The sequence below is a fragment of the Scyliorhinus torazame genome, chromosome 17 (assembly GCF_047496885.1).
Source record: "Scyliorhinus torazame isolate Kashiwa2021f chromosome 17, sScyTor2.1, whole genome shotgun sequence".
NCBI lineage: Eukaryota > Metazoa > Chordata > Chondrichthyes > Carcharhiniformes > Scyliorhinidae > Scyliorhinus > Scyliorhinus torazame.
The window spans coordinates 8,258,465-8,269,516 of record NC_092723.1 but is presented as its reverse complement, the minus strand read 5'-3'; positions in this window follow the sequence as shown (position 1 = coordinate 8,269,516).

The window sequence follows — 11,052 nt, the reverse complement described above, 5'->3', positions numbered from 1 at the left end:
TCTTTGATGCATTTAAATTGAGTAACTTGATGCCATTTGAATAAAGTCAAAAATGGGACACAACAAATATTTATTTTAGTCACTGTCCACCTGTGCGTAACCAGATTTCAAATCATAAAGAAACCTGCTCTAGCCACTTACTAGCTATATTAATAATTTGATGCATATTGGACAGTTTCTTAGCAAATAAAAATATATTCAAAAGCTTTAAAAGCATCATAGTGTCCGTGCACTGAAAGATCGTGGGCCTGGATTCACCGTTCCTGAGGCTAAGTGCCGACTCCAACGGAGGATTCGTGGTGTTTCACAACAGGAAAATCGGCACCAAACCCTCACCGATTCCACTACCAGCGAGGGGCGAGCACCGGCGCCGCGTGAACCCCCCGCGGAATGCTCGGAAAACGGTTGGAGAATCGCCGGGTCCTGTGCTGCACATGTGCCGGGCTGACAAGCTGCAGCCACGCATCCGCCCCCACCCCCCACATGAGCACTGGATGCCGCGGAGAAGATGGCTGCGGCCATGCTGGACCGCGTACCCGCACACCCCAACCCCACAGCCCACCACCTGGCCACTCCCCCACCATTGCCCCCAGCCCTGGCAGAAGCCCTACCCCCCGGCCAACAGCACGGATCACAGTCGACTGTGGTGGCGCTGGACACTGTCCGCACGCCCTCTCTCTCTCCCCACAGCCGCTACGCCAGCTTCCCGACCGCTGAGACCACACGTAGCCCACGCCATCAGGAACTCGGTCCATCAGAGGCGGAGGATTGCGGGTGGACCGGCTGATACTGTGCCAACGGCGTTGCGACTGCGTGTGCCGCACGTCCCGGAGTCGGAGCCATTTTCCGCTCGATCGCCGTTCCCGATTCCGGCGCCGGGAGCCATTCTCCGCTCGATCGCCATTCCCGATTCCGGAGTCGGAGCCATTTTCCGCTCGATCGCCGTTCCCGATTCCGGCATCGGGAGCCATTCTCCGCTCGATCGCCGTTCCCGATTCCGGCGCCGGGAGCCATTCTCCGCTCGATCGCCATTCCCGATTCCGGAGTCGGGAGCCATTCTCCGCTCGATCGCCGTTCCCGATTCCGGAGTCGGGAGCGATTCTCCACTCGATCGCCATTCCCGATTCCGGAGTCGGGAGCCATTCTCCGCTCGATCGCCGTTCCCGATTCCGGAGTCGGGAGCGATTCTCCGCTCGATCGCCGTTCCCGATTCCGGTGTCGGGAGCCATTCTCCGCTCGATCGTCGTTCCCGATTCCGGCATCGGGAGCCATTCTCCGCTCGATCGCCATTCCCGATTCCGGCGCCGGGAGCCATTCTCCGCTCGATCGCCGTTCCCGATTCCGGCATTGGGAGCCATTGTCCGCTCGATCGCCGATCCCGATTCTGGCGTCGGGAGCCATTCTCCGCTCGATCGTCGTTCCCGATTCCGGCATCGGGAGCCATTGTCCGCTCAATCGCCGTTCCCGATTCCGGCGTCGGGAGCCATTGTCCGCTCAATCGCCGTTCCCGATTCCGGCGTCGGGAGCCATTCTCTGCTCGATCGCCGTTCCCGATTCCGGCGCCGGGAGCCATTCTCCGCTCGATCGCCGTTCCCGATTCCGGCGTCGGGAGCCATTGTCCGCTCGGTCGCCGTTCCTGATTCCGGCGTCGGGAGCCATTCTCCGCTCGATCGCCGTTCCCGATTCCAGCGCCGGGAGCCATTCTCCGCTCGATCGCCATTCCCGATTCCGGAGTCGGGAGCCATTCTCCGCTCGATCGCCGTTCCCGATTCCGGAGTCGGGAGCGATTCTCCGCTCGATCGCCATTCCCGATTCCGGAGTCGGGAGCCATTCTCCGCTCGATCGCCGTTCCCGATTCCGGAGTCGGGAGCGATTCTCCGCTCGATCGCCGTTCCCGATTCCGGTGTCGGGAGCCATTCTCCGCTAGATCGTCGGTCCCGATTCCGGCATCGGGAGCCATTCTCCGCTCGATCGCCATTCCCGATTCCGGCGCCGGGAGCCATTCTCCGCTCGATCGCCATTCCCGATTCCGGCGCCGGGAGCCATTCTCCGCTCGATCGCCGTTCCCGATTCCGGCATTGGGAGCCATTGTCCGCTCGATCGCCGATCCCGATTCTGGCGTCGGGAGCCATTCTCCGCTCGATCGTCGTTCCTGATTCCGGCATCGGGAGCCATTGTCCGCTCAATCGCCGTTCCCGATTCCGGCGTCGGGAGCCATTGTCCGCTCGATCACCGTTCCCGATTCCGGCGTCGGGAGCCATTCTCCGCTCGATCGCCGTTCCCGATTCCGGCGCCGGGAGCCATTCTCCGCTCGATCGCCGTTCCCGATTCCGGCGTCGGGAGCCATTGTCCGCTCGATCGCCATTCCCGATTCCGGCGTCGGGAGCCATTCTCCGCTCGATCGCCGTTCCCGATTCCGGCATTGGGAGCCATTCTCCGCTCGATCGCCGTTCCCGATTCCGGAGTCGGGAGCCATTCTCCGCTCGATCGCCGTTCCCGATTCCGGCATTGGGAGCTATTCTCCGCTCGATCGCCGTTCCCGATTCCGGAGTCGGGAGCCATTCTCCGCTCGATCGCCATTCCCGATTCCGGAGCCGGGAGCCCATCTCCACTCGATCACCGTTCCCGATTCCGGCATTGGGAGCCATTCTCCGCTCGATCGCCGTTCCCGATTCCGGAGTCGGGAGCCATTCTCTGCTCGATCGCCGTTCCCGATTCCGGCGCCGGGAGCCATTCTCCGCTCGATCGCCGTTCCCGATTCCGGCGCCGGGAGCCATTCTCCGCTCAATCGCCGTTCCCGATTCCGGCGTCGGGAGCCATTGTCGGCTCGATCGCCGTTCCCGATTCCGGCGTCGGGAGCCATTCTCCGCTCGATCGCCGTTCCCGATTCCGGCATTGGGAGCCATTCTCCGCTCGATCGCCGTTCCCGATTCCGGAGTCGGGAGCCATTCTCCGCTCGACCGCCATTCCCGATTCCGGAGTCGGGAGCCATTTTCCGCTTGATCGCCATTCCCGATTCCGGCATTGGGAGCCATTCTCCGCTCGATTGCCGTTCCCGATTCCGGAGTCGGGAGCCATTCTCCGCTCGATCGCCATTCCCGATTCCGGAGTCGGGAGCCAGTCTCCACTCGATCACCGTTCCCGATTCCGGCATTGGGAGCCATTCTCCGCTCGATCGCCGTTCCCGATTCCGGAGTCGGGAGCCATTGTCCGCTCGATCGCCGTTCCCGATTCCGGCATCGGGAGCCATTGTCCACTCGATCGCCATTTCCGATTCCGGAATCGGGAGCCATTCTCCGCTCGATCGCCGTTCCCGATTCCGGCGTCGGGAGCCATTCTCCGCTCGATCGCCGTTCCCGGTTCCGGCGTCGGGAGCCTTTCTCCGCTCGATCGCCGTTCCCGATTCTGGCACCGGGAGCCATTCTCCGCTCGATCGCCATTCCCGATTCCGGCGTCGGGAGCCATTCTCCGCTCGATCGCCGTTCCCGATTCCGGAATCGGGAGCCATTCTCCGCTCGATCGCCGTTCCCGATTCCAGCGCCGGGAGCCTTTCTCCGCTCGTTCGCCGTTCCCGATTCCGGCGTCGGGATCCATTCTCCGCTCGATCGCCTGCCCCGATTCTGGCATCATTAGCCATTCTCCGCTCGATCGCCATTCCCGATTTCGGCATCGGGAGCAATTGTCCGCTCGATCGCCGTTCCCGATTTCGGCATCGGGCTACAGAGAATCCCGCCTGAGATATTTTTGTGCCTCTCTGAAGACCTTCAAATTGGGCAATTTTCAGAAACTCCCAATGATGAGTAATTCAACATGTACCAACAAATGGAACAGGCCACTTAGCCCCCTGAGTCTGCTCTTCCATTCAATAAGATTTGACTGATCTGAATATGGCCTCAGATCCACAGTTTGTCTACCCCCTGATAATCTTTGACCCCCTTGTTAGTCAAGAATCTATCCACCTCTGCCATCAAAATATTAATTGACCCTGACTCCACCTCTTTCTGGGAGGAGATTTCAAAAGATTCTTGGCCTTTGTTTTAAATGGGAGACCCCTTTTTTTTTAACAAACAATTTTATTGAGGTATTTTTTGGCATTGTAAACAGTTATAGATAACAGAAATGTGCAAACATCAATATAAAACCAATACTTCAATCAAACCATACTACACATGCCCACTCCTCTCCCATAGACACTACCCGCCTATTTATCCCTCCTACTCTAATCTGGGGCGTGATTCTCCGACCCCCCGCCGGGTCGGAGAATTGCCGTTGGCCGTCGTGAATCCCGCCCCCGCCGAAGTCTCCGAAAGGAGAAAAGTCGGCGGGGCGTTAATGGCGCCGCTGCCGCGGAGAATGTCACGGGTCTGCGCAAGGCAGCCGATTTTCGGCCTGCCGATATTCTCCCTCCCGGATGGGCCGAAGTCCCGTCGACGTGATGACCGTTCACGTCGACGTGAATCAAACCTCCTTTTCATCGGCGTGACCCGGTGCTCCAGGCTCACGCCGACCAGCGTGGAGGTGAGTGACGGCCTGGGGGGTTGGCTCTGGGCAGGAAATGGCGTGGCCACAGACTGATTGCGTGAGGAGAGGTGTGTCTCGGCTTGTGTGTGTGTGTGCGCGGCGGGGGGGGGGCGGTGGTTAGAGTAGGCTGGACTCCGGGGAGTGCCGGGAGGGGGTCCGTGCCGGGGTGGAGGTTGGGGGTTGGGGGGGGGGTCCGTGCTGGGGTGGAGGTTGGGGAGGGGGTCCGTGCCGGGGTGGAGGTTGGGGAGGGGGTCTGTGCTGGGGTGGAGGTTGGGGGTTGGGGGGGGTCCGTGCTGGGGTGGAGGTTGGGGAGGGGGTCCATGCCGGGGTGGAGGTTGGGGGTTGGGGGGGGTCCGTGCTGGGGTGGAGGTTGGGGAGGGGGTCCATGCCGGGGTGGAGGTTGGGTTGGGGGTCCGTGCTGGGGTGGAGGTTGGGGGTTGGGGGGGGGTCCGTGCCGGGGTGGAGGTTGGGGGTTGAGGGGGGGTCCGTGCTGGGGTGGAGGTTGGGGAGGGGGTCCGTGCCGGGGTGGAGGTGGGGGGGGTCCGTGCTGGGGTGGAGGTTGGGGGTTGGGGGGGGTCCGTGCTGGGGTGGAGGTTGGGGAGGGGGTCCGTGCCGGGGTGGAGGTTGGGGGTTGGGGGGGGTCCGTGCCGGGGTGGAGGTTGGGTGTTGGGGGGGTCCGTGCTGGGGTGGAGGTTGGGGTTGGGGGGGTCTGTGCTGGGGTGGAGGTTGGGGAGGGGGTCCGTGCCGGGGTGGAGGTTGGGGGTTGGGGGGGGTCCGTGCTGGGTGGAGGTTGGGGAGGGGGTCCGTGCCGGGGTGGAGGTTGGGGAGGGGGTCTGTGCTGGGGTGGAGGTTGGGGGTTGGGGGGGGTCCGTGCTGGGGTGGAGGTTGGGGGTTGGGGGGGTCCGTGCTGGGGTGGAGGTTGGGGAGGGGGTCCGTGCCGGGGTGGAGGTTGGGGGTTGGGGGGGGTCCGTGCTGGGGTGGAGGTTGGGGAGGGGGTCCGTGCCGGGGTGGAGGTTGGGGAGGGTGTCCGTGCTGGGGTGGAGGTTGGGGGTTGGGGGGGGTCCGTGCTGGGGTGGAGGTTGGGGAGGGGGTCGGGTGTTCCGGTCGGGTGGGGGGGAGCTGCGCGGCCTTATGAGCCGTCACACCGTGCAGCGCGTATGACGCTGCACGGCGTGAACCACTGCGCAAGCGCGAATCCCGTTACGTTGCTGCTAGCCCATTTCGGGCCGGAGACTATCGTCCCATTTTTATGACGTGACGCAAGTGGGATTTGCGCCGTTTTTTGCGCCGATCGGCGGACTTTCCGCCGATAACGGAGAATTTCGCCCCTAATCTCCCCCCTCCCGCCCCTCTTCCTCCCCCCTCCCTGCTGACGTTCACTCTCCCGCAAAGAAGTCGATGAATGGTTGCCACCTTCGGGCGAACCCCAGTACAGATCCCCTCAAGGCGAACTTAATTTTTTTCCATACCCAGAAAATTTGACATGTCTGAAAACCATAGTTCGGTCTTCAGGGGTTTTGAGTCCCTCCATGCCAGCAGTATTCGCCGCCAGGCTATTAGGGAAGCAAAGGCCAGAACATCTGCCTCTTTCTCTCCCTGGACTCCCGGGTCTTCCGAAACCCCGAAAATTGCCACCCCTGGAATCATCACCACCCTTGTTTTCAGCGGACATGACCCCCGCAAATCCCTCCCAGTACCCCCTAAGCTTAGGACGTGCCCAAAACATGTGAACATGGTTCGCGGGTCCTCCCGCGCATCTAGCGCACTTGTCCTCTACCCCGAAGAATTTGCTCATGGCAAATGGCACATGTTGCGGTTGAGTTTACCCTACTCAGAGCTTCTGCCCACAGCCCGTCCTCCATCTCCCCGCCAAACTCCTCTTCCCATTTGAGTTTCAGTTCCTCCGTCTGGTACTCTTCCCCCTTCATGAGCACCCTGTAGATATGCGAGACTCTACCCTCTCCTCCTTCTCCTCTAGAGACTATTCTGTCCTGGATCCCTATTGGCGGGAGGCGTGGGAAGGATGGGACCTGTCCCCCATCTGTAAGTACCTAAAGTCATTACCCCTGAGACCCCTTATTTTTAAACTGTGTCCCTTCGTTCTAGTTTCTCCCAGAAGTGGAACTCCTTTCAGCATCCACCCTATCACATTACCTCAAGATCTTATGTGTTTCAATAAGGCCATGGCTCAATCTTTGAAACTCCAATGGTACCAGGCCCAGCCTATCTAACCTTTCCAAAGCAAACCCCCCAACCCAGGTATCAGTCGAGTGATCATTCTCTGAGCTGTTTCTATTGTATTTATCTCCTTTCTTAAACAAGAATACCAAAACTGTGCCCAGAACTCCAGATGTGATCTCATCAACACCCTATACAACTGTTGCAGAACCTAGCCCAAAACTGTAACCTTCCATTTACCTTCCCAATCACTTGCTGTACCTGCAGACTAACCTTTTTTAATTCATGTACCAAGACATTCAGATCCCTCTGTCACTCGGAGTCCTGCAATCTCTCTCCGTTTAAACAATATTTTGCTTCTCTATTCCTCCTGCCAATGTGAACAAGTGCACATTTTCCCACATTTTTGATACTCCATCTGCCAAATTCCTGCCCACTCAGCTAACCTATCAATGCCCCTAAGCAGACTCGTTTTTAAAAAGTGTTTATATTGGGTTTTCATACTTTGTATTTCACAACTCATGTGTTATATGTTACACCTTACATAATCGTGCTGACCAGAGGGGAAAAAACCCCAAAAACAAAAGAAACCCACAAAAAATACACAGGTAAAACAAACAAAACAACATAACAAAATTGAACAAGAAATAAAAGGAGGTAAAAAGGCAGGCAGATATTTACATACAGTTACCATCCCTCCTGCTGTGGCCGAGTCCCCCCTTTGAACGGTGAACCTTTGTTGCAGCTCCCAGTGTGACCCGGGCGCGTATCTACTGATGTCCAGCTACAGTTTTAGAATTTTAACCCTCTCGGTTTCCTGTCTCCCCCCCTCCACCCCACCTTACTCTATTGGTTGCTGGTGTGAACGGTTTCCATGTCCTGTGGAAGTCCTCTTACGACCCTCGGATGGCAAATTTTATATGATCCAGGTTAGAGAGGCAAAGACAAGGTTGTCAGCCCGCCTCCCCATGAAGAGTTCTGGCTGTTTGGAGACCCTGAAGACCACCACTCTTGGGCATGGCTCCATCCTCACTCCCACAACCCTGGACATTACCTCAAAAAAGGCCGTCCCGTATCCGGCAAGTCTGGGGCAGGCCCAGAAGATGTGGGTGTGGCTGGCTGGGCCTCCCTGGCACTGGTCACACTGGTCCTCCGCCTCTGGGAGAACCTGCTCATTCGGGTTCTGGTTAGGTGCGCTCTGTACACCACCTTTAGCTGCGTTAGGCTGAGCCCTGTGTATGAGGAGGTGAAGTTCACCCTGTGCATTGCTTCGATCCAGAGTCCTCCCTCTATTTATACACCAGGGGCGGGATTCTCCGACCCCCCACCAGGTCGGAGAATCGCCGGGAGCTGACGTGAATCCCGCCCCCGCCGGTTGCCGAATTCTCTGGCCACGGATATCCGGCGGGGGCGGGAATCGCGCCGCGCCGGTCAGCGGGCCCTGCCCCCGGCGATTCACCTGCCAGCCGAAGTCCATCTGCTAGAATGCCTGTCCCGCCGGCGAGAATCAAACCACCTCTCTTACTGGCGGGACCAGGCGGCGCGGGTGGGCTCCGGTGTCCTGGGGGGGGGCGCGGGGCGATCTGGCCCCGGGGGGTGCCCCCACGGTGGCTTGGCCCGCGGGGGGGGTCTGTGCCGTGTGGGCACTCTTTTCCCTCCACCTCGACCACAGCCTCCGTGATGGGCGACGCGTAAGTGACGCCCCCCCCCCCCCGCGCATGCGCGGGGATGACGTCAGCGGCCGCTGACACTTCCGCGCATGCGTGGACTTCCGCTGTCCGGCGAAGTCCTTCCACGCCAGCCGGTGGAGCGGAAACCACTCCGGCTCGGGCCTAGCCCCTCACGGTGAGTGCTTGGCCCCTAAAGGTGTGGAGAAATCCGCACCTTTGGGGCAGCCCGATGCCGGAGTAGTTCATGCCACTCCATCCTGCCGGCAACCCCCTCCCCGCCGGGTAGGGGAGAATCCCGGCCCAAGTTCCTCCTCCCATTTTTCCCTTGTCCCATCCAGCGGGGTGCGTATCTCCTCCAACAATCGCCCATACAGGTCCCCACAGTTTCCCTTCCCTAGTTCGCCCGCGTCCAGCAGTTTCTCGACTAATGAAAGTCCTGGTATCTGGGGGTACATCGGCGTTTCCTTACGGAGGAACGTTTTTGTTCTGTATGTATCTTAGATCATTTCCATTTGGCAATTGAACCTCTCCGTGATTCCCCCAGAGTTGCTACTCTGTTGTCCGTGTACCTGCCCCTAACCATCTGTGTCCCCTCGTCCTGTCTCCATCTGTGGAAGGAGGCGCCCATTATTGCGGGAGTTAGCCTGTGATGTTGCAGATTGGGGCCATGGTGGACATTTCGGTTACACCAAATTGCTGTCTCATTCGGTATCACGTCCGGAGCATCGCTACTACCACTGGGCTTCCCGAGTGCTTGGTCGGGAGCGATAGGAGTGCGGTTGTTACTAGGGCTCGGAGGGATGTCCCGGTGCAGGAACTCTCCTCCATCTTCACCCAACCTTCTCCCAGTTCCTTCACCATCCCCTCACTCTTTCTGCTGTGGCCGCCCAGTGGTAGAACTGTATGTTTGGGAGGGCCAGGCACAAATGTCATGATTAGTTTGTTCACCATGCTGAAGAAGGCCTTGGGAATGTAGATCAGGAGCTATCTGAACAGGAAGAGGAATCTGGGCAGTACATTCATTTTGTTCGTCAGCACTCTCCCTGCCAGTGAGAGTGGGAGTGGGCCCCACCTCTGCAGGTCCCTTTGGACTTCCTCCACCAGACTCGTCAGGTTCTATTTGTGGTTCCGTGTCCAGTCGCGGACGATTTGGATCCCCAGGTAGCAGAATTAGGTCTAGGCTTGTTTGAACGGGAGTCTCACCAGCTCTGTCCCTCCCCCTTTGGGTTCACTGGGAAGATCTCACTTTTGCTCAGGTTGAGTTTGTAGCCCGAGAAGAAGTTTAATTATCCCTTCCATGCTGGCCCGGTGGTTTGAGATGTACAGAAGCAGGTCATCCATGTAGAGTGAGACTCTCTGTTCTCTGCCTCCCCTCTGGATAACTCACCACCCCTTCGCCATTCTGAGGGCGATCGCCAGTGGCTCAATACAATTAAGTGCCTTGTTCACTGCTGGTTTTGTTGCCTTCCCAGCCCGTGCTTGTGCACAAATCCATCTGCTCCCGACGGTGCAGTGAAATAGTCTTCCCTGCCCTGGAAAGTCACCCAAGGCTTGACGGGGTACAGCATTCCGAACCGCACATTGTTCTTATAAAGCTCCGCCTTGGCTTTGTTAAATACCGCCCGGTGCCTGGTCAGGTCTGTCCCAATGTCCTGGTCAAGTGTCCCTCCCATTTATAGGAGCCTCTATGTCTCGCCCAGTTCAGGATCTTTTCCTAGTCTGGGTAATGGAGCAGTTTTGCAATGATGGCCCGCGGTTGCTCCTCGACCTTCGGCTTTGGCTGGAGTGACCTGAGGGCTCTGTCCACTTCTGGGGGTTTGGGGAAATTTTCTTTTCCAACCAGTTTGCCCAGCATCTGGGCCACGTACACCACGGGCTTCCTGCCCTCCTGTACGCTCACAATGTGGAGGTTTTCGGCAGCGCAATCGATTTTCTTGGTCCTCGACCTTTCCCCTGAGTGTCTCTTGCATCACTACCAACCTTGCAATCTCTGTCTCCAGTGAGGCAATCTGATCGCTCCGGTTGATCCTGGCCTTCTCCAACTCTCTGATTGTCCCCTCCTGCGCCTCGAGCCGCCGTTTCATCTTTTCCAGCACAGCTTGCATGGTGACCAGCGCCTCCGCTACCGCCACTGTCACCGTTGCCATCATCAACTCCTCCAGCTCTTGGAGTTCCTGTGTTAGGAATTCCCTCAATTCGATCATCGGGAGGTAGCCCCGCCTATGTTCCGGCGGTCCGCCCCGTTTGGGTATGGCCGGGACCTCATCGCCCCACGGGTTCGGCATCGCCTCAGTCTTTCCCTCCTGGCTTTTACTGCCTCTGCCGTCTCTGCGACTGCTCAGCACATCCCTGTCACTGCAAGTCCCTATGAAGACTCTTTGTGTGCTCCATAACTTACTTTCTTTTTAAACAAATAAACAAATCGCTTATATTTCCTTCTTTTCAACCACATGTAGACAGGACAGGTCAGTTTCCTGGTCAACTCCAACCCCAGTCTTTGGACTAATCAGTGGTAACATCACCACATGGACTTACCGCCGGCCAGACTTTTACCTGTTGCACCTGCAAACCGCTGGATGAGCACAAGGAGGACCTGCATCCCCTCAGACTAGTCGGTAACGTCAGGCTGATCAAATTCTGCAATGGGGCCAACAGATGGGACTCCCTGAAAGCAGCCTGGATC